The sequence below is a fragment of the Ursus americanus genome, chromosome X (genome assembly GCF_024610735.1).
Source record: "Ursus americanus isolate L20-20 chromosome X, mUrsAme1.1.p, whole genome shotgun sequence".
Lineage (NCBI taxonomy): Eukaryota > Metazoa > Chordata > Mammalia > Carnivora > Ursidae > Ursus > Ursus americanus.
In genome coordinates this window covers 47,614,717-47,635,203 of record NC_142164.1, presented here as the reverse complement: position 1 = coordinate 47,635,203, position 20,487 = coordinate 47,614,717, and the positions used below count along the sequence as shown (strand labels likewise).

The 20,487-nt window shown below is 39.0% G+C and overlaps 1 pseudogene; it reads left to right on the top strand.

Annotated features, from left to right (window-relative positions):
• Window positions 1-3,529: 3,529 nt before the first annotated feature.
• On the top strand, window positions 3,530-5,344 carry LOC123787789 (melanoma-associated antigen D1 pseudogene; annotated as a pseudogene).
• The last annotated feature ends 15,143 nt before the right edge of the window (window positions 5,345-20,487 follow it).

The window sequence follows — 20,487 nt, the reverse complement described above, 5'->3', positions numbered from 1 at the left end:
GTATTTTAAATCACACAGTAAATCCTGCATTATTATTAATATTTATTTATTTATTTATTTATTTATTTATTTATTTATTTTAGTATGGGAACAGTTAACTGCCCAAAGGGGTATAGCAGGGGCTACTGGCTACATGCTGCTTAGAATGATTATAACTATTTCTGTACATGAGATGTGGCACTTCTGATGCAGTTACACTATGTGATCAAGATTGTATATGTCCCTGTGTGTGTGTGTTTGTGTGTGTGTGTGTGTGTGTGTGTGTAGGAAGGTGGATTTGTATGTATTTGGATGGATCTAGAGAGTGTCCAGGTAAAGAGAGCTAAGGAATTTTTAGTTGGTCACCCAATGAAATAACAACGCTTACCAAAAGCAGTAAAATATTGCTATTTTTTATTTTTACAAATTTGTTTCTAGTGTCTATTAAGAAATATTTTGACCAATTATTTTCAGGGGACTTCGATTGTCCACATTGGGAGTCATACATCTGGAATAAGTGGAAGTGGGAGAAGCGCCAAAAGCACTAACTTAGAGAGTAGGTATACACAAAGCATACATCATTAAGTTTTTATGGTTGGAGAATGATATTGATCCAATGTTAACCCAAAATAATCTAAAAGTATAATTTCTTATCCCTTCTCTATGTACTCACTTGCAACAAAATATATCTATTCTGGAATTCAAGGCCAGCTAAGTCAATGTTAGGGAAATTGTTGACTTGGTTATTTATAATAACGTAGAATGAGCAAACAACTGATTAGCTGAAGTTCTTATTTTTCAACCTATTGTTTTAGCATCATGCAAAATTAAATTAATGTGTGAAAGTTTCCTTTTTTATATTGTTTTTGTGGTTGCTGTTATCATTACTTTCTCTCCTAGTTTGAACGAAAGTACTCCCTTAAGGGTCCCTATAACACTACTTCTGAATGTGGTCTTCTTGAAATGCTAGTATAGATTACCAGCAAAAACTGAGTGACTGCTGTATTCCACAGATGTATTTTCCCATAAGATGTTCAATGTAGCATAGAAAAACATAAATAAGAATAGTTTCAGAACAGTTATGCTGCAATATTAACACTAGGGTATTGAGAATTCTGCCCTAGAATTTGAAGTGAAAAATGTATTTTCACTTAAGTTACTATGAGAAGGAACCTAATGGACACCTGTAAGGAATATATTTTCTCATTAACCGATCAACAAGCATTTTTTTCTTGCGGTAACAGAGGACTAATTGATTTATTATGCATAAATTGAGCATAGGAGGGAAAAGATAGTGAGTTAAATGTTTATCATGTGAGTAATTTCCTCTCAATCATCTGTGAAATGAAACACTTTCTCTTTTATGAAAGAGAGCCTAAATCTTTATCCATTACTATCAAAAACTATCTTCTTGAATCTCAGATTACTGTCATCAATGACCTCTTTATTTTCCAGAGAGATAAATTATATTATCATGAGACAGGATAGCTCCTTAATTTCTGAGCTACCTAACTTCTCCATGTGTATGGAGTACATTTAATGCAGTATGTGGTACAGTAACTACTAATAAAACAAATGTGTATTTAGATCAAGATAAATTTTGTGGTAAGTTTCATGAGTGAGGTTGATGAATTTCAGGAAAAATATGCTATGGTGCTTTTTCATTCAGTTCTAGTGAGGTTTGATTTCTTTTATCAGAGTGACTAATTATTGTTGGTACTTGCCCTTTTCTTATCACAATAATTTACAATAAATGGAAACCCAGGAGACATTTTTGATTAGCTGAGAAATAGAAGGTTGACCAGTGACTTGTACATGCTTGACTTGCCCTTCCACAGCTTTTTTAAAACAACATAAAGTGATAGAAAAGATAGTTTCGTTTTGAAGAAGCAAGTTTGATTAGAAATTCATCTACTGGTTTGACTAGTAACTGTGCACCATATACACATAAGGTCTTTTCTAGATTAACTTTGTTATTACAAAATAAATTTACAAGTGGTGTGGGTGGTGCAAAGTGTCTTATGAAAAACCTTAAGGGAAGCAAGGTTTTCCTAAATGCACTTAATACATTAGGACTTGGCATCACATTGCGCAACAACCAGTGAATTAAGTAATCTCCATGAACAGTCTAAGTCTTACTTTAAAAAATGATAATAAGCAACTTTGTCAGCAAGAAATCATTTTGCAAAGGAATTAAAAGATAACCAGCCGATACATACCGTCAGTATGATGTAAAAGGGACCTCTCTTAACCAAACAAGGTTCCACTTTGAAATTACAAGGATACCTTGTTTTATTGCTCTTTGCTTGATTATAGTTTGAAGATACTACATTTATTACAAATTAAAGTTTGTGGTAACTCTGAGCAAATCTATCACTGCCATTTTTTCCAGCAACATCACTAACCTCATGTCTGTGTCACATTTTGGTAATTCTCTTTCAAACTCTTTCTTACTATATTGTTATGGTGATTAGTGATTATTGATGTTGCTATTGTAATTGCTTTGGGGTTCCATAAATCACAACCATATGTGATGGTGAACTTAATAAATGTGTGCATATTCTGACTGCTCCACTGACTGGCTGTTCCCCTATCTCATTCCTTCTACTCAGTTCTCCCAATTCCCTGATAAACAACAATATTAAAATTAGTCCAATTAATAACCCTACAATGGCCTCTAAGTGTTCAAGTGATAGGAAGAGTCACATGTTTCTCATTTTAAATCAAAAGCTTAAAATTATTAAGTTTAGTGAGGAAGACACATCAAAAACCAAGAAAAGCTAAAAGCTAGGTCTCTTATGTCAAACAGTTAGCCAGGTTGTAAATGCAAAGGAAAAGCTCTTGATGGAAATTGAAAGTGCTATTCCAGTAAACACACCAATGATAAGAAAGAGAAACAACCTTATTGTTGATATAGAGAAAATTTTAGTGGTCTGGATAGATCAAGCCAGCCACAACATTCTGTTAAACCAAAGCCTAATCCAGAACAAGGCCCTGACTCTTTTTTCAATTCTATGAAGCCTGAAAGACATGAGGAATCTGCAAAAGAAAAGTTTGAAGCTAGCAGAGGTTGATTCTTGAAGTTTAAGGAAAGAAGCTGTCTCCCTCATATAAAAGTGCAAGGTGAAGCAGCAAGTACTGATGTGGAAGCTGTGGCAAGTTATCCAGAAGATCTAGTGTAGATAATTAGTGAAGGCGACTACACTAAACAACAGATCTTCCAAAGAGCCTTCTATTGGAAGAAGATACCATCTAGGACTTTCATAGCTAGAAAGGAAAAGTCAATGCCTGGCTTTAAAGCTTCAAAGGACAAGCTAACTCTCTTATTAAGGGTTAATGCAGCTGGTGACTTTAAGTCGAAGCCAATGCTCAGTTCAAAAATCCTAGGACCCTTAAGAGTTATGTCTATTCTATGATGCTGCATTGGCATTTTCTCCTGGACAAGGAGAGGGTGTGGCTGCAGAGAGCCAAGCACAGCAATCTTGACCCTCTGAGTGGTGAAGAAGGGAGGCAACAAAGGGGTTGGGGTTGGAGTCTGAGGCAAAGCTCTGCTCTTGCCAGAGGGACAGGAGCCATGGCTCACAAAATGTACTATGGTATGGGCCTCGTCCACTTCTTAGGCTGAGGCCTCTGTAGAAGACAGTACCTTGCTTATACAGACCCTGATGGAGGCAATTTGGATTTTGGAGGTGCCACCTACCAACCAGACCACAGCATCTGGGCCAAATGCTAGACCCCAGAGTTCACAGCCCGCAACAACCAATGAGATGGTTGATATTCAGGCTTTAACAGCTGCCACTAGGCCCCAAACAACTTTAAGGCTCAGAACACCACCACAAAAGGCCCAAATGGTGCCTATGATTTCTCTCAGGTGCTCAATGCCAAGGAGATACCCAGTGTGCCCCCTAAGGCAGCCTATATATCCCAGAATGCCACCCCAAAGGGCCCAAATGCTGCCCACAATTTTCCCAGGCAGCAAATACCTGTGAGTTAACTGCTAACAAGTCCAAGATGGTCTTTAAAGCCTAGAACATCACTACTAAGATGGGCCCAAATGCCACCTACAATTTTTTTGTCTCTCAGGGCCAGTGAAATGGTCAACACTTAGCCTAAGACAGCCTTTAAGGCTTGGAATGACACCACTAAGGCCCCAACAGCTGATACCGAGACCCAGAATATTAACCAAGCCAAGATGGCCACTTCCCAGACTGAAGTACAGACCAACCTAGGTGTCCCTGAATCTGATGGTGCAGCTGCACAGATATCAGCAGTTGCTTTCCAGGATCAGATTCTGGAGTCCAAGACTAGAACTCAGGGCAAGAGAACCTACAAGATTAATAACTTGAATGTGAATGAGAGCAGCAGTGGGGATCAGAAGTGGGCTTCACTGGCTATGGGAACCTGGAGGTCTGCACCAGTTCCAGTTACTACTCAGAACCCACACTGTGCACCCCCCAATGTACTCTGGCAGACCCCATTGGCCTGGCAGAACCCATCAGGTAGACCCCACCAGCGCATCAGAGCCTCCCAGCTAGGCAGACCCCACCAGCCTGGCAAAACTCAGTTTCTTGAAAGAACCCCATTGTCTGCCCTGGTACAGTTGTCTGGCTTGGCAAAATCCACTAGGCTGGCATGGTCCTCCAGATTGGCAAAGCCTTCCTGACTGGCCCTTACCCCCTACTGGCTTCTGCCACCTGATTGGTCACTTCCCACTGATTGGCCACCCCCGCTATCTTAGTGGTATGGGCAACACCTTCATGAATGACAACCATGCTAATGAAGCTGTCCTCTGGGAGGAACTACACAGGATGAGACTGCATTCTACGGTGAGACTCCTCTCCTTGGAGATCTGAAGAAACTTCTCACTTAAACGTTTGTAAAGCAAAAGTATCTGGATTACAGACAGGTCCCCAACAACTCTCCTGAATATGAGTTCCTCTGGGGCCTCCATTCCTACCATGAAACTAGTGAGATGAAAGTACTGAGATAGAGGTTCAGAAAAGAGATCATTGCGACTGGACTGCACAGTTCATGGAGACTGCAGATGAGGCCTTGGATGCTCTGGATGCTGCTGCAGCTGAGGCTGAAAACCTGTCTGAAGGGAAAACCTGCATGGGGATTAGAGATGAGGCTGTACTGGGGCCCTGGAGCTGAGATGACATTGAGTTTGAGCTGCTGACCTGGGGAAGGATATTTTGGTGATCCCTGGTCTAGAACCCCATTTACCTTCTGGGCCAGATACCACCAGAATGCCCACTCCAGATTTTGTCAGACCTTCACTGGCCCCATTATTGGCGCTGTTGGTACAGCCAATGCCAACTTTGCTGTCAACTTTGGTGCCATTGGTTTATTCTGGGTGGAGTGAGATGTTGATGTTGCTAATCAGTTGCAAAAGTCTTTCCCACAAGTGAGGCTGAAGCTTCAGATTCTTTCTAAACACAGCTATCTAGAGAGCCACATTCTGTTGACTGAAAGTGGCATGTAGGATAAATTTATTTGCTGTTCCTTGTTTGTTGCTTTTCTTTCCCCTCATGTGCTGTCAAGTTTTGGTATTAGAAATAAACTTTGAAACTGCAAAGTAAAAAAAAAATATGTCTGTTCTGCCTATGCTCTATAAATAGAACAAAACAATCTGGATGGCAGCTCATCTGTTTACAATATCGTTTACTGAATATTCCAAGCCCACTGTTGAGACCTACTTATCAGAATCAAACAAACAAAAACAAAGACTCCTTTCAAAATATCACTGCTCTTTGTTAATGCACCTGATCACCCAAGAGCTCTGATGGAGATGTATAATGAGATTAATGTTGTTTTTGTGCTCCTAACAACATCCATTCTGCAGCCCACGGATCAAGGAGTAATTTTGGCTTTCAAGTCTTATTATTGAAGAGATACCTTTTATGAGACTATAGCTGCCATAGATAATGATTCCTCTGATGGATCTAAGCAAAACAAATTAAAAACCTTCTGGAAAGGACTCACCATTCTCTATGCCATTAAGAACATTTCTCATTCGTGGGAAGAGGTCAAAATGTCAACAATACAGGATTTTGGAAGGTGTTGATTCTAACCCTCAAGGAGGACTTTGAGGGGTTGAAGAATGAAGTGGAGGAAATAACTGCATATGTGGTAGAAATAGCAAGACAACTAGATTTAGCAGTGGAGCTTGAGGATGTGACTGAATTGCTATAATCTCATGATGAAAGTTTAACAGGTGAGAAGTTATTTTTTATGGATGAGCAAAGAAAGTGGTTTCTTGAGATGAAATCTACTCCTGGTGAAGATGCTGTGAAAATTATTGAAATGACAACAAATAATTTAGAGTATTACATAAAATCAGTTGGTAAAGCAGAAGCAGTGTTTGAGAGGACTGACTCCAATTCTGAAAGATGTTCTACCATGGGTGAAATGTTATCAGATAGCATCACACACTACGGAGAAATAATTTGTGAGAGGAAGAGTCAATGAATGTGGCAAATTCACTGTTATTTTAGGAAATTGCCACAGTCACTCCAACCATCAGCAACCAACCACCCTGATCAGTCAGTAGCCATTAACTTGAGGCAAGACCCTCCACCAGCCAAAAAATTATGACTCACTGAAAGGTCAGATGATGGTTAACATGTTTTAGCAATAAAGATTTTTAAAATCAAGGTGTGTACATTTTTCAGACATAATGTTTTATTGCATAGTTAATAGACTTCAGTATACTGTAAATATAATTTTCATGAGCTAGGAAATAAAAAAATTATTTGACTAGCTTTATTGCAATTTAAATTTTATTGCAGTGTCTGGAACCAATCTGCAATTATCTCTGAGATACACCTGTACAGGCTGGATCTTTCCCTGTTTAATAAATCTCCCATGCAGTGATATGTTTCTCTCCTTTGAGGCTACATAGCACCTTTCAGTATCTCTATTTGGGCACTTAAGACTTTCTGCTGTCTTAATTCCTCCACTATAATGGAAGATCTTTTAGGGACCTGGATTTTTTTGTGTTTGTATCCTTCACAGTTCATTGTATATAGGAGGGACAAAATAGTTGTTGAACAAATAAATACCTTGGGTGACCACAGATTCATTCACAGAATCTAGAATGATAGGAGGTAGTCTCTGTAACAATAGACAGTTTCAAGATGAAATAAAAGAATATGTATTAGAAAGTTGATGGCATATTTTTTTTATATTTCAAGAAATGATACAAACTAAAAAAAAAAGAAAAATCATTGATCTTCTTATTCAGCAAGTATTTATTTTATTCTTTAATTTTTTATTTATTTACTTGAGAGAGAGAGAATCTGAAGCAGACTCTGCACTGAGCACAGAGCCTGATGAGGGGCTCAATCCCACAGCTGTGAGATCACAACCTGAGCTGAAACCAAAAGTCAGACACTTAACTGACTGAGACATCCAGGCACCCCTATTCAGCAAGCATTTAATTGAGCTCCTGAACTATACTACTTTACTAGGAACGGAAGCTATAAAGATAAATAAGACATGGTGTTTTTCCTATAGAAGCATGTTAATCTCATGCAAGGTATGCTTTTTATGGGGGGCGGGTTAATTCTACAATGGGTTATTAAAGGAAGCCAGGGATATTTGTGATTATTGTGTTAACCAAAAGAATTTGTCACAGAAACTGTCTATCTAAAACCACTCCCACTGTGCTGTCTCACTACTAAATTCAGAGCATGGATGATTAGACTCAATCACCTTTCAATTGCCTTCCATCCCTAAGGATCATATGTACTTACTGTGATAATGCAACTTAAAAAGAGTTAACATAAGAGGAGGAGCTAAGATGGCAGAGGAGTAGGAGACCCCTTTTTCAGCTGGCCCCCTGAGTCAAGCTGGATAGGTACCAGACCAGCCTGAACATCCACGGAATCAGCCTGAGACGCAGGAAGATACATCTGGATCTCTACAAATGAACATCTCCAGCGCTGAGTATTGAGGTATGAAGCGAGGAGCCATGAAACAACGCACAGATTCGGAAGATAAACGGAAGGGGGATGGAGCCACTGCATTCGGGCGCTGGGAAGCGGTAGCCACCTGCACGGGGGAGCGGGCGGACTCACAGACCGGCACCCACGTGTGACCAGACTGCAACGGAACTCCGGTGTGCTCACTGGAACCAGACTGAGACCGGGAGCTCTGGAGTGCGTGGGGGCGGCTGGCGGCTGGTGGCTGGTGGTGTTAGAAACACAAAGGACAGAGACGTGCAGAACCTGGAAGTGAAGGCTGGGACACCGGGTGTGCGGAGCACATTCCAGGACGCTGCAGGGTTGAGCAGCACCAACAGAAACAGAGTAAAAGTGGCCAGAACATCAGTGGAGAACGTTCCGCTATCCCTCTGTTCTGACACAGAGGCTGAGATGCGGCAACTGCGGCTCTGACTCTCAGAAGAGGCACAGCAAACCCCAGGGAAAGATGCCAGAGAACAAAAGCCTGGAAATACTGGCTCACAGTGTGCGCATCCCCATCCCCCTCACAGGGGACATGGAGACTCTACCCAAAGAGGGTTGCCTGAGTATCGACACAGCAGGCCCCTCCCCCAGAAGGAAGGCTGAAAAATCAAGAAGCCCATATCCCTAAGGTCCCTATAAAACAAGGGCACACAGCCTGGGTCCCGGTCAATAATTTGGGCTCTGGACAATCCCGCAACCTCTCCTCATCAGAATGACGAGAAGGAGAAATACCCCCCAGCAAAGAAAAGACAGAGTCTGTGGCCTCAGCCACAGAACTAATGGATATGGATACAACAAAATTATCAGATAGGGAATTCAGAGTAACAATGGTCAAGATGATGTGTAGACTTGAAAAAAGTATTAACAAAAATGTTAATGAGAATATAGAATCTCTAAGAGCAGAAATGAGAGAAAATCTGGCAGAAATTAAAAATTCTATGAGCCAAATGCAGTCAAAACTAGAGGCTCTGATGGTCAGGGTGAATGAGGCAGAAGAATGCATCAGTGAATTGGAGGATGGGTTAGTAGAAGAGAAAGCTAAGACAGAAAATTGGCTCAAAAAAATCCAATCTCAAAAATATAGGTTACGGGAGATTACTGACTCAATGAAAAGTTCCAATATCAGAATTATCGGCATCCCCGAGGGGGTGGAGAAAAATAGAGGTCTAGAAGAGATATTTGAACAAATTGTAGCTGAAAACTTCCCTAATCTAGCAAAGGAAACAAACATTCTTGTCCAAGAGGCAGAGAGGACCCCTCCCAAGCTCAACCATGACAAACCTACTCCTCATCACATCATAGTGCAATTCGCAAATATTAGATCCAAGGATACAGTATTGAAAGTGGCCAGGGCAAAGAAATTTCTCACGTACCAAGGCAAAGGTATCAGAATTATGTCAGACCTGTCTACACAGACCTGGAATGAGAGAAAGGGTTGGGGGGGGGGGGCATTTTTAAAGTTCTTTCAGAGAAAAACATCAGCCAAGGATCCTTTATCCAGCAAGGCTATCATTCAGAATTGATGGAGAGATAAAGACCTTCCAGAATCGCCAGTCATTGACCAATTTTGTAACCACAGAACCAGTCCTACAGGAGATATTAAGGGGGGTTCTATAAAAGTAAAAAGGCCCCAAGAATGATACAGAACAGAAAGTCACAATCTATAGAAAGAAAGACTTTACTGGCAACATGGCATCATTAAAATCATATCTCTCAATATCAGTCTCAATGTAAATGGCCTAAATGCTGCCACAGGGTGGCAGCTTGGATAAAAAGACATGACCCATCCATTTGCTGTCTGCAAGAGACTCATTTTGAACCTAAAGATACATCCAGACTGAAAGTGAAGGGATGGAAAACAATTTTTCATGCCAATGGACCTCAAAAGAAAGCTGGGGTAGCAATTCTCATATCAGACAGATTGGATTTTAAACTAAAGACTGTAGTTAGAGACACAGAAGGGCACTATATTATTCTTAAAGGATGTATCCAACAAGTGGATATGACAATTATAAATATATATGCCCCCACCAGGGGAGCAGTGAGATACACAAGCCAACTTTAACCAGAATAAAGAGACATATAGATAAAAATACGTTAATAATAGGGGACCTCAACACTCCACTATCAGAAATAGATCACCAAAGCAAGAAATCAACAAAGAAACAAGAGCTTTGAATGCCATACTCGACGAGTTGGATCTCATAGATATATATGGAACACTATACCCCAGAACTAAAGAATACTCATTCTATTCTAATGCCCATGGAACATTCTCAAAAATAGACCATGTTCTGGGACACAAAACAGGTCTCAACCGATACCAAAAGATTGAAATTATCCCCTGCATATTCTCAGACCACAACGCTCTGAAATTGGAACTCAACCACAAGGAAAAATTTGGAAGAAACTCAAACACTTGGAGACTAAGAACCATCCTGCTCAGGAATGACTCGATAAACCAGGAAATCAAAAATCAAATTAAACAATTTATGGAGACCAATGAGAATGAAAACACAATGGTCCAAAACCTATGGGATACTGCAAAGGCAGTCCTAAGGGGGAAATACATAGCCATCCAAGCCTCACTCAAAAGAATAGAAAAATCTAAAATACAGTTTTTATATTTCCACCTCAAGAAGCTGGAACAGCAACAGAGGGACAGGCCTAATCCACACAGGAGGAAGCAGTTGACCAAGATTAGAGCAGAAATCAATGAATTAGAAACCTAGAGTACAGAGGAGTTACGATGGCGGGGGAGTAGGGGACCCCTTTTTCAGCCGGTACCCTGTGTCGCCCTGGATAGGTACCAGACCAGCCTGAAATCCATGGAATCAGCCTGAGACACAGGAAGATACATCTAGATCTCTACAAATGAACAACTCCAGCGCTGAGTATTGAGGTGAAGTGGGGAGCCATGAAACTGTGCATAGATATCGGATGATAAACGGAAGGCAGAGGGAGCCGCCACATTCGGGCGCTGGGAAGCGGTAGCCTCCTGCATGGGGGAGCGGGCAGACTCGCGGACCTGCACCCGCGAGAGAGCAGACTGAGACCGTGAGACGGGAATGCACGCCACCAATCTGAGGGCCAGAGCTTCGGAGCACACAGGGGCAGCTGGCGGCTGGCGGTATTAGAAACACAAAAGACAACATGCGCTGGCCTTGGTAGTGAGGGCTAAGACGCTGGGTGTGGGGCGCGCATCCCAGGATGCTGCAGGGTTGAGCAGCACCAACAGTAACAGAGTTAAAGTGGCCAGATCATCAGTGTAGAGTGGTTTATGATCCCTCTGTTCTGATACAGAGGCTGGGATTCGGCTACTGCTGCTCTGACTCTCAGAAGAGGCACAGCAAACCACCAGGGAAAGCCGCCAGAGAGCAAAAGTCTGGAAATACCGGCTCACAGTGTGCCCATCCCCACCCCCCCTCGCAGGGGACATGGAGACTCTACCCAAAGAGGGTTGCCTGAGTATCAGTGCAGCAGGCCCCTCCCCCAGAAGGCAGGCTGAAAAATCAAGAAGCCCAGATCCCTAAGGTCCCTATAAAACAAGGACGCACAGCCTGGGTTCCGGTCAATAATTTGGGCTCTGGACAACACCACAAACTCTCCTCATCAGAATGACGAGAAGGAGAAGTCCCCCCCAGCAAAGAAAAGACAATGAGTCTGTGCCTCTGCCACAGAACTAATGGATATGGATATAACCAAATTATCAGAAATGGAATTCAGAGTAACAATGGTCAAGATGATGTGCAGACTTGAAAAAAGTATTAACGAAAATGTTAATGAGAATATAGAATCTCTAAGGGTGGAAATGAGAGTGAACCTGGCAGAAAGTAAAAATTCTATGAGCCAAATGTAGTCAAAACTAAAGGCTCTGACGGCCAGGGTCAATGAGGCAGAAGAATGAATCGGCCAATTGGAGGATGGGTTAGTAGAAGAAAAAAATAAAATAGACTCTGGGCTCAAAAAAATCCACACACAGGAATGTAGGTTACGGGAGATTACTGACTCAAAGAACGTTCCAATGTCAGAATCATCGGCATCCCAGAGGGGATGGAGAAAAACAGGTCTAGAAGAGATATTTGAACAAATTATAGCTGAAAACATCTCTAGTCTAGCAAGGGAAACAAACATTCATGTCCCAGAGGTAGAGAGGACCCCTCCCAAGCTCAACTCAAATCAGGATGACTTTAAAATTCTTTTCTGCTAACACATTATTAAGAATTTGGGGAGTACTAGACTAATATAAATTGTTTCTTTAGGGAAAAAAATTGTCTTAGCCAGTTTGGGTTACTATAATAAAATTCCATAAGCTGCATGGCTTATAAATAACAGAAATTTATTTCTTATATTTCCAGAGGCTGAAAGTCCAAGATTGGGGTGCCAGCATAGCCTGGTTCTTCTGAAATTTGTCTTCTGGTTTGTGGACTATTAATTCACATGTCAGAAAGAGGGTGAGAAAACTCTCTGGGTCCTTTTTATAATCCTATTAATTAATCTTATTCATGAGGGCTCCACCCTCATGATCTAATTATCTTCCAAAGGCTCCACCTCCTAATATCGTGACATTGTGGGTTAGGATTTCTTTTTTTTTTTTTTTTTTTTATGTTATGTTAGTCACCATACAGTACTCATTAGTTTTTGATGTAGTGTTCCATGATTCATTGTTTGAGTATAACACTCAGTGCTCCTTGCAGTACGTGCCCTCCTTAATCCCATCACCAGGCAGTTTTGGAAGAACACAAGCCTTCAGTCCATAACAATTTATTTCTAACAAAAATCCCTGAGATGCATCTTATAACATTGTCCTTTGCATCCAAATTACTAACTCAATGATCCTGTGAAGAGAGTTGTCACTGATAATAATAATAAGCAATAACAATACCATTTACATAGCTCCTTTCATCTTGAACATTCTGAAAACATCCTATAGAAGAATCATTCCTGACGTGTAACCATCTCTGGGGAAAAGTTGGAAGCTATTTACCAGCTGGCCATCAGTTAGAGACAGGAAGTAAAGAACGTGTTTCCCAGCAGAAACTGCAGGATATACAATGTAATTACCAAATTTCGAGTAGGCTTAGGACACTGGAGCTAATTAATGTCCATATCCTTAAACAAGTGGCATTGGATAATTAGTCAGTACAAAGTGATCAGGACTTCAATTGTACATCTTAGCTAAAAGACAAAGCTTCTAATAACAATGTCTCCACAATTGCTGATTCAGTGCTGCTTGAACACTGAGTCATGGTGTGAAGCAATTAAGAGATATGATAATTTCTTGGCTGAGCATATAATGTACACACACACACACACACACACACACGCACACAAAAGAATATAAAAAGTCTGTAGATTTGTTGAGCAGATTTGCAAAAGTAGTAATGTGTCCTAATGCTAATTGCCAACTGTTAATTTTACAGTGCAGCTTCCCTGCTTCTTGATTCAACAGTGCAGGTGTACGCCATTACATGAGGATTCACCAATGAGAAATTCACCATAATGGAAAAGTAGGGAATAAATTCAATATATGTTTCCAGGAACCTCACATGAACAGAAATTTTCCAGCAGACAACTTCCAGGAGCGTACACAAAATGAGATCTCCAGTTGTCTGTACCTTGCCACAGAAACAGCAGGATGTGACCAGCTGCTACTCATATCTCCCACAGCCTGATCTTGGACGTGCCATTAAATCTAGGCTGTGGCAGTAGGGGAGGAGAAGTTGTCTGCATGAAGCAAGCATTTGAAACTAAAGCAAGGTAGAAAGAGCAGGGCTTCCTTCATCCCATGCCTGAATTGAGCCATGGCTTCAGGCAGGTAGCAGATGTTCAGAGTTAGTGGGGTAACTATACCCCTCTTGTGCTATAATCACCTAGAGGCAGGGACAGAAAAAAAAAATCAGGAACATGTTCCCCACATTCAATGGAAAAAGATCATTCATTTTATAGAAATCTGCTCTACAAGCAATTTTTCTGGGTTGTGACTATTAATTAAATAAAGTAATGCCCCAATATGGTGAGATCTGCTGCTAATTAAATGATTAAATATTGGAAAGGCAACAGTAATGAAAAAAATTATGAGCATTTAATAAAATGGTTAAGGGGAGAAATAAACACTCCCAAACAGTTCAGGTGGAAAATAAAAATTTTATTCTTTTAGTATATAGATCCCATGTCCTTATTTCCAGCGATATTTTAATGCTAACATTGGAGTATGAGGTTACTCTTACCTTCCCAACTCCCACCCCATCATATTAATTAGTAGCAATTGTATAGAATGTTAGGATAGGAAGTGAAGCAAAGCCAATTTCCTAGATTCAACTGATATTGCAACTATATAAGTCCAAATTAAGCAATGTTGAAGAGTAAAATTCAGAATCAAGTGCAGAAAAACTTATTTGACATCTTTAGGAGTGGGGGCACTTTATGTAAATTACTTTTCATATAACTGATGCAAATCTCTATTGGTCTGATTTTTAAAATTTAAGTTATTTTTTTAAAGATTTTATTTATTTGAGAGAGAGCAAGAGAGAGAGAGAGCATGAGTGGCAAGGAGGGGCAGAGAGAGAGGGAGTAGTAGTGCTCAATAGGGAGCCCCAACAGGCTGGATCCCAGGACCCTGAGATCATGACCTGAGACGAAGGCAGATGCTTAACCAACTGAGCCACCCAGGAGCCCCTAAAATTTAAACTACGTTAAAGAAAAATTTTCTAAAATGAATTAAGACATTCCTGTAATTCCCTAAAGAAAATATCCATTAGATAATTCAATTATTATTTTTAATAACTCTTGATTATTGTAAATAATGATCATTTTATGTTGAAAAAGAGTGATGCTCTTGGATGTTATGGGGACTATAGGTTTGTTCATCCAAATGGTCAGCAAAATCATATTCTTTATGTTTTAGCCTGCAATTTGTGGTTATCTTCTCTGTTAGGAGGTCAGTGTGCCTATAATACACCTCTCTTTTCATAACATTTTAATTTACTGTTGCTCTTGTATTTTGCGTTGACACATGAAGTAACAAAGCCTGTGATAATTTGACACCGATAGATGTGGAACATTGTATCATGGGCTTGACAATAAATATTTCATTACTTCTCGGTTTCTTAGTAATGTTCTGGTTGCCTGAGAATGCAGATGTCCACTCTCCAAATAAAAACTCACTCACAGTTCACAGTACTTCATTAAAAAAAAAAAGTAATCATGAAAGGAACAGAGTCATAGATGGATAAAAAATTTTCAGAGAGAAAAATTTTAATGCCAAGCCTAAGAAAGAAATTCAGAGTCTCAATCCTCAGTAGAATTTTTCTAACTTGTTGTTTCTTTATAAATAATCTTACTGATGTAAATCTTAACATTAAAATAGCAAAAAATAACCTACAAGAGCAATCTTAATGAATAATTCCAAGGCACCCATTTTAAATTTTTTAAAGTTATAATTAGCCAAACCTCCTTTCATATCTTCAGCTGTGATTTGAATCTTTGTATCATCAGTTTTATTAACTCTAGTTTGGATCACTGGAGCTAACAGAATAATAAATATTTCACATATTAAAGTCAGATATCGTGTCCAATATGAGTCTTCTTTTTTTTTCCATTTAAATAATCTGGAGTTGTCTCACCTGTTCCTAAAATTATAGCGTTTCAAGTCTTCCAGTCATCCTTCTTTCTCCTCTGTCAACATTTTGCATTTTCTTTTTTTTTTTTTTTAGATTTTATTTCTTTATTTGACAGAGAGAGAGAGACAGCCAGCGAGAGAGGAAACACAGGCAGGGGGAGTGGGAGAGAAAGAAGCAGGCTCCCAGCAGAGGAGCCTGATGTGGGGTTCGATCCCAGGACTCTGGGATCGTGCCCTGAGCTGAAGGCAGACGCTTAACGACTGAGCCACCCAGGTGCCCCCATTTTGCATTTTCTTAATGGATATTCAGAACTGAGTACAAAGGTCTGGCTGTAATCTTGCTAGTATAGACTAAGGTTATGTGTTACTTCATCTAAACTGCAATGCTTTTCTGAGTGTTTTTGCATTCATATCATGCTGTATTCTTTTTTTACTATCTTTTTGGTATTTTATTTATTTATTTTTAAGATTTTATTTATTTATTTGACAGAGACAGACAGCCAGCGAGAGAGAACACAAGCAGGGGGAGTGGGAGAGGAAGAAACAGGCTTCCAGCGGAGGAGCCTGATGTGGGGCTCGATTCCGGAGTGCCAGGATCACGCCCTGAGCCAAAGGCAGACGCTTAACGACTGTGCCACCCAGGCGCCCTCTTTTTGGTATTTTAGATATTTTAAATCCAAATTGTAGTTTTCGAGTATGCTGCATATTATGAAAGATGGAATGGTTTGCCATTTTAATGGGTACTTTTCCCATTGTGTCTGCAAGGAAATTTTTGGACAGTCTGTCTGAAGTCCCTTTTTTAAAGTTTTGATATAATTATATTTAATTTGTAGGATCTCTGAGTGGATGCCAAAACACTCAAAAAGACGTTCAATTTTAGGCAAAATGCAATTGGATAATTGGATCATTAGCAAAACTGACTTTTGCCAAGGTGGATGTTCTGGAAACTTGGGATTGAACTACTTAGCTCAGAACACCATTCTTCTTTCAATGCAATCTAAGATTACATTAGCTTTATTAGTAGCCTTATCATGCTGTTATAGTATTTTGGGCTGCCTGTTAATTAATAATCTTAGAATGTTATAAGATTATTTTCTATAATAATCTTATTTTCTATGCTTTCTTAACACAATTTTAACCCCACAATACACTATCATTAACTATAGGAACAATGTTGCACAATCTTTATAACTTAGTCATCTTGCATGATGAAATTATATACCCATTGAACAGAAACTTCCCATTTCCCCCTTCTTGTAACTGGTAACCACACTTCTAGTCTGTTTCTATGAGTTTGACCATTTTAGGTATCCCCTATAAGTGGAATCATGTAATATTTGCCTGTCAATGACTGGCTTATTTCTCTTAGCATGAAGACTTCAAGGTTCATCTCTGTAGTCACGTATGGCAAGATTTCCTTCTCTTTTAAAGCTGAATTGTATTTATATACCACACTTTCTTTATCCATTTATTGGTCAATGGGCATTTAGGTCATTTCCATGTTTTAGCAATTATGAATAATGCTGCTATGACAGTAGAAGTGAAGATATCTCTTTGAGATCTTGATTTCAGTTCTTTTGGATGTATATCCCAAAAGTGGAATTGCTGGATCATATGGTAGTTCTATTTTTGACTGTTTCAGAAACTGCTATATTATTTTCCATAGTAGTATCACCATTTTACAGTCTCATGAATAGCACACAAGATTTCCGTTTTTCCACATCCTCATCAACACTTGTTATCTTTCGTTGGTTTGAGTAAAGACATCCTAATAGCTGTGAATGATATCTCACAGTGGGCTTTTTCCAGCTTTATTGATGTATAATTGACAAATAAAACTATATATATGAATAGATTTGTTAACTTCTAGGTGATCCAATTTGTTGGCATATAATTATTTAGAGTAGTCTTTCATGATCCTTTATACTTCTTCACTATCACTCTTAATGTCTCTTCTTTTATTTCTTTTTTTAAAAAAGATTTTATTTATTTATTTGATAGAGAGAGAGACAGCTGAGAGGGAACACAATCAGGGGGAGTGGGAGATGAAGAAGCAGGCTCCCAGAGGAGCAGGGAGCCCAATGAGGGGCCCGATCCAGGACCCTGGGATCAGGTCCTGAGCTGAAGGCAGATGCTTAACAACTGAGCCACCCAGGCGCCCCTCTTCTTTTATTTCTGATTTTGAGTCTTCTCTCTTTCTTAGTCTAGCTGAAAGTTTATTTTTTTTTAGCCAGCCAACTAGTGTTGTTGATCTTTTCTATTGTTTTTCAATCTCTATTTTATTTATTTCTGCTCTGCTAATTTTCCCCCTTCTGCTGGCTTTGAGCTTAGTTTGTTCTTCTTTCTCTAGTTCCTTGAGGTATAAAATTAGGTGTTTATTTGAGATCCTTCTTTTAATTAATGTAGGCATTTATAGCTATAGACTTCCCTCTTATGACTGCTTTTGCTGTGTTCCCTAAGTTTTGATATGTTGTGTTTTTATTTTTGTCTCGAGATATTTTTTGATTTCCCATTTAATTTTTTCTTTGACCCATTCATTGTTCAAGTGTGCATTGTTTAATTTCCACATATTTGTGAATTTTCCTTATTTCCTCTGATTATTGATTTCTAGTTTCATGTCATTGTTGTCAGAAAAGATACTTGATATGATTTCAATCTTACTAAGTTTGTTAGCCTTGTATTGTGGTCTAGCATGTAATCTATCCTAACGAATGTTCTGTGGGCACTTGAGAAGAACGTGTATTCTGCTACTTTTGGATGGAATGTTCAGTACATGTGTAGATCCATTTGATCTAATGTGTAGTTCAAATCCAATATTCCTTTATTGATTTTCTGTCTATATCACCTATCCATTTTTGAAAGTGAGTATTGAAGTCCCTCACTATTATTGCGTTGCTGTCAATTTCTGTATTCAGATTTGTTAATTTTCGCTTAATATATTTTGGTGCTACAATGTTGGGTGTGTCAATATTTACAGTTGTTATATGTTCTTAATGAGCTGACTCATGATCATATAATGACCTTCTTTGCCTCTTGTTACAGTTTGACTTAAACTCTATTTTGCCTGTTATAAGTATAGCTATCCCTGTTCTACTTTGGTTTTTATTTGCATAAAATCCCTTTCTCCATTTCTTTACTATGTCCCTAGGCAGAAGTGAGTCTCTTATAGGCAGCATATGATTGAGGCTTTTTTTTGTTTTGTTTTATCCATGCAGCTATTCTGTATCTTCTGATTGGAGAATTTAATTAATTTACATTCAAGTAATTATTAACATGTAAAGACTTAGTATTGTCATATTGTTAATTGGTTTTTGGATGTTTTTTAGTTCTTTTGTTACATTTTTTCCTTTCTTGGTGTCTTCCTTTGTGAATAAATAATTTTCTGTAGTGATATGTTTTGATTCCTTTCTCTTTCTCTTTAATATCTACTGTAGGTTTTTGTTTTCTGATTTGTGGTTACCATGAAGCTTACATAAAGCATCTTATAGCTATAATAGTCTACTTTAAGCTGATAAAATTGAACTTTGCATGCAAAATTTTACCCTTTTATGTCTCCATTACATTTTATGTTTTTGTTTTATATTGTGTATCCATTAAGAGTTATTGTAACTATAGTAATTTTAATACTTTTGTCTTTGAACCATTATACTGGAGTTATGTGCTTAACACACTACCATTTTACAACACTAGAGTATCCTAAATTTGACTACATAATTATTTTACCAGTGAGTTTTATACTTTCATATGTTTTCACGTTACTAATTAGCACTCTTTTATTTTAGCTTGGGGAACTCCCTTTAGCATTTCTTGTAAGACAGGTCTAGTGGTAATGAACTTTCTCAGCTTGTTTGATGGGTAAGTCTTGATCTCACCTACATTTCTGAAGGACAGCATTGATGGTTAAAGCAGTAGATACTTTCTTCTGCTTCATCAAGTGTGTTATTTCATTCATTGTAATCTTCAGCTCTAGAATTTATATTTGGTTCTTTTTTAATGTTTTCATTTCTTTCTTTTTTATTAATTTTTTACTTTTATTTATTTATTTTTTTTGATGTAAATTCCAATGATTCATTATTTGTGTATAACATCCAGTGCACCATGCAATATGTGCCCTCCTTACTACCCATCACCAGCCTAACCCATTCCCCCACCACCCTCTCCACTGAAGCCCTTGGTTTGTTTCTCAGAGTCCATAGTTTCTCATGCTTCATTCCCCCTTCTGATTACCCCCCCCTTTCTTTATCCCTTTCTTCTCCTACCGATCTTCCTAGTTCTTATGTTCCATAGATAAGAGAAATCCTATGATAATTGTCTTTCTCTGCTTGACTTATTTCACTTAGCATTATCTCCTCCAGTGCCGTCCATGTTGCAGCAAATGTTGAGAAATCGTTCTTTTTGATAGCTGAGTAATATTCCATCATATATATGGACCACAACTTCTTAATCCAGTCATCTATTGAATGGCATCTCGGCTCCTTCCACGATTTAGCTATTGTGGACAATGCTGCTATGAACATTGGGGTGCATATGGTCCTTCTCTTCACTATGTCTTTATGTTTGGGGTAAATCCCCAGTAGTGCAGTGGCTGGATCATAGGGTAGCTTAATTTTTAACTTTTTAAGGGATCTCCACACTGTTTTCCAGAGTGGCTGTACCAACTTGCATTCCCACCAACAATGTAACAGGGATCTCCTTTTTCCACATCCTCTCCAGCAGTTGTTGTTTCTTGCCTTGTCAATTTCTGCCATTCTAACTGGCATGAGGTGGTATCTTAGTGTGGTTTTGATTTGAATTTCCCTGATGGCTAATGATTTTGAACATTTTTTCATGTGTCTGTTAGCCAATTGTATGTCTTCATTGAAAAAGTGTCTGTTCATATCTTCTGCCCATTTTATGATTTGTTTATTTGTTTCTTGT